This window comes from Nomascus leucogenys, unplaced genomic scaffold (genome assembly GCF_006542625.1).
Source record: "Nomascus leucogenys isolate Asia unplaced genomic scaffold, Asia_NLE_v1 001848F_22458_qpd_obj, whole genome shotgun sequence".
Taxonomy (NCBI): Eukaryota; Metazoa; Chordata; class Mammalia; order Primates; family Hylobatidae; genus Nomascus; species Nomascus leucogenys.
Genome location: NW_022097215.1, coordinates 4,020 through 7,603, shown reverse-complemented (window position 1 = coordinate 7,603; position 3,584 = coordinate 4,020). Strand labels below are relative to the sequence as shown.

At 61.2% G+C, this 3,584-nt stretch overlaps 1 long non-coding RNA gene across 2 annotated transcripts; it reads left to right on the top strand.

The window, feature by feature from the left end:
- Positions 1-211: 211 nt before the first annotated feature.
- Positions 212-2,617, top strand: LOC115834202. 2 transcript variants are annotated; one of them, XR_004029225.1, is made up of 4 exons: positions 212-397; positions 773-1,261; positions 2,100-2,192; positions 2,342-2,617. It is a non-coding gene; the product is annotated as an uncharacterized LOC115834202 (long non-coding RNA). The 2 variants fall into 2 exon arrangements; XR_004029224.1 differs by having other exon boundaries at positions 2,100-2,617.
- Positions 2,618-3,584: the final 967 nt, after the last annotated feature.

Here is a 3,584-nt window from a genome sequence, read left to right as displayed (position 1 = left end):
GTTCTGTTTCCATCCGCCCCCCACTCTCTCCTTCCCTTCAGCCGGGCCCATGTCCCCAGGCTTGGGGATTCGCTGACGGTGACCACCAGAAAGTCCCAGCACTCGAGCTTGGCTGAGTCCTTAGGAGTTCTACCCGGCTGTAGCCGTGTCTGCTTTAATAAAATGCAAAACACTTCATTTCTTTTTCAGTTTAAAAGCAAAACGCTTCGTCTCAAGAGTTCATCTCAGGAGACAAGGACTGTGCCGAGTGTCGCCTCCTGCCTGGAGTGACCCTGACCCTGGGCGGGGACCCCTGGGCCTGCCGTCAGCCAGCAGAGAGAGGGAGCTGCACCAGCCTCTCACATGAGCAGGAGCACCTATGGAGCACCTGCTGCATGCAGTGGGAGCAGGGAGAGAGGTGAGGCCGCACCTGCTGGAGGGGGACTGAAGGGCGAGCAGGGTCTGGGGGTGGCTCCGAGGGTGGAGAGCACACGGCGCCCGGTCTCTCCGCAATGCCGTCCTGCGTGGCCCTGGATGTGCTCCCTGCCTCAGATGTCACCTTGTGCCTCTCGGCGTGCCGGGTTGGTCCTTGCAGCCTCACGAGGGGTGGTCGCTTGGCGTCGGTTTGGCCTGCACTGTCCTCCGGCCTCACGTGGCCTTGTCTTCACACCCAGCGTGGTCATGTCTTGGGAGGCCGTCACCCACGCACCCCTCAGGGTGGAGCCCCGCCTGGACTCAGGACCCCGGGTATCACACCCAGGCGGTGGCCCCAGACCCTCCCCTGTCCAAACAGGAGATCTCTCGTAATGCAGCCAGGTGGTGTCCGGGGGACTGAGGCCCACCAGCGCCTCCACCTTTTCCCGGCCTGACGGCGAATTCCGGTGCTGCTTCCTCAGCCCTGGCTCAGATGCCACCCTGCCGCTGCAGGATCTGCCTTCTGCTCTGCATCCTGGCTCTGTCATCAGCAGCCCTGGTCTCAAGGGGAGGCCCTCTGGGCGCACCGGCTCCCGCGTGTCTCAGAGGCTATGCAGACAGGAGTCCCTGGACTGGGCTGTGTTAGCTGGGGCTCCTTCCCTCCAGCAATGAGTCCCCAGATCGTCTCCCTCGTGTGCCTCAGTTCTCAAAGGTCCCGGCAGCCCCTCTGTGCCAGGCAGTGGCCCTGCGCCAGCAGCCTCCTCCCACAGCCCAGGAGCTGGAGGAAACAGCTCAGCCAAGCCCTGCCGCCAGCTAGAGCCCGGACTCCCTCCTTGACATTCAGAGCTGCTGAGTTTTCCTGCGCACGGTTGGTTTGACATTTGCATTGGAATGGATTTATGTTAACTTCCTCCCTGCTGCTGGCTGGAGACCAAATCCTCCGGGTTGCTCAGGCAGTGATCCCCGGATGGGCCGCCCGCCTCGTTGCCTGCCCTGCCACAGGGAGGCCCTGGGACCTGAGACCACCCAGGCGCAGACTCGGTGCTGTGCAGCTCATGGAGCGCCCCCACCTCTGCCCCAGCGAGCCCTCCAGCCCCCTTGTCTTGGAAGGACGCAGCTCCCCTTCCTGGCCCTCCCCCAACCCCAAGTCCTCTCCCAAGAGCTGCTTCCTCTATGAAGCTTCCCTGAGCCGCCCTCTTGGAGGGTCGCTGTTCCCTGGAGAATTCTGACCACACCTGGCCCTCCATCATTTCATGGACGCAGCCCTGGTCAGCTCCACTTGGGTCGGGGCTGACGCGGCTCATTCCCTTGCGCCCCAGCGCAGCACAGGACAGGCTATTCACCTGGTATCCAATCCGCCTGTGCTGTATGCTCCCTGCAGCCGGGAGCGGCCACCACGCATCCATCCACCCTTCCGTCCTCCCTGAGGGCCGGCACTGCCTCCCAGATCCTGCTGCGTACACAGCAGGTGCAGAATGGGTGCTCGCTAACTCCATGGGAAGACGGGGTGTCAAACCTGCAGCCACTGGCTTCTGACAGGAGACTTGCTGAGAGCCTGCAAGTCCCACAGGCCTACTGGGGGGCTGTGCACTGAGAGCCTAGGGGGCCACAGCTCAGCCCTGGCACTCCCTGCCCACAGCAAGCATCGCCCCAGGAGCCGGGCCCAGCCTGCACCCCCACGCCGGCCCTGCTCCTTCCTCCTCTAGGCCCAGGCGTCCGCCTGACGCATGTCCACCATGTTCACCTTGGCTGTGTCACACGTGAGAAGACTGAGGCTCAGTGAGGGCCCAGCAGAGCAGGTGGAGCTGGTCAGCCCGGCTGTGCCCTGACATGTGGGGGTGGGGGGTGTGGAATCTTAATGAGGGAAAAGGAGTTGGGCTGGCAGGACTGAGGGAAGGCAAAAAGAAGAAGCAAAGAAGCTTTAAGTCTGCCCTTCTTCATTGTCCAGGACACACAGCCCTCCTGCAGAAATAACTTACAGTCTTCCTGCGCCCGGCTATCACCAGACCCTTGGCTGATAGGAGAATGGATGTTAGCTGAGTGCAACCTTGGCGTTATCAGCACTGCCCGTGGCCCTCTCTGGCACACAGCACAGGCACCGTCCTATAACATTCCCAGCAAGCCCTCATCTCTTTGCAGCGGCTCCTCTCTTGCTGACCTGCCGGTTGCTTCCGTGCTATGCACTTTTCCTACTTTCTCTAATAAATCTGCCTTTCTTTACGTACCCTGTTTTGGTAAATTCTTTTTACGGCCCACACAACACCAGCCCCAGATAGCCACTACCCAAGACGGGGCCACTTCCTGCCATAGGTGAACGGGTGAAGTCCCGGGATCCAGCGCAGGCAAGCGTGGCTGGAGAGTGTGTGTGTGTGTGTGTGGGACAGTGTGTGTGGGGGGGAGAGTGTGTGTGTGTGGGGAGAGTGTGTGTGTGTGGGGAGAGTGTGTGGGGGGGAGTGTGTGTGTGTGTGTGGGGAGAGTGTGTGTGGGAGAGTGTGTGTGTGTGGGGAGAGTGTGTGTGGGGAGATGTGTGTGTGGGGGGAGAGTGTGTGTGTGTGGGGAGAGTGTGTGTGTGTGGGGAGTGTGTGTGTGGGGAGAGTGTGTGTGTGGGGGAGAGTGTGTGTGGTGTGTGGGGAGAGTGTGTGTGTGTGTGGGGAGAGTGTGTGTGGGGGGAGATGTGTGTGTGTGGGGAGAGTGTGTGTGGGGGGGGAGAGTGTGTGTGTGTGGGGAGAGTGTGTGTGTGTGGGAGAGTGTGTGTGGGGGGAGAGTGTGTGTGGGGGAGAGTGTGTGTGTGGGGAGAGTGTGTGGGAGAGTGTGTGTGTGTGGGGAGAGTGTGTGTGGGGAGAGTGTGTGTGTGGGGAGAGTGTGTGTGTGGGGAGAGTGTGTGTGTGTGGGGAGAGTGTGTGTGTGTGGGGAGAGTGTGTGTGTGTGGGGGAGAGTGTGTGTGGGAGAGTGTGTGTGTGGGGAGTGTGTGGGGAGAGTGTGTGTGTGGGGAGAGTGTGTGTGTGGGGAGAGTGTGTGTGTGTGGGGAGAGTGTGTGTGTGGGGGGAGAGTGTGTGTGGGGGGAGAGTGTGTGTGGGGGAGAGTGTGTGTGTGTGGGGAGAGTGTGTGTGGGGAGAGTGTGTGTGTGGGGAGAGTGTGTGGGGAGAGTGTGTGTGGGGGGGAGAGTGTGTGTGTGTGTGGGGAGAGTGTGT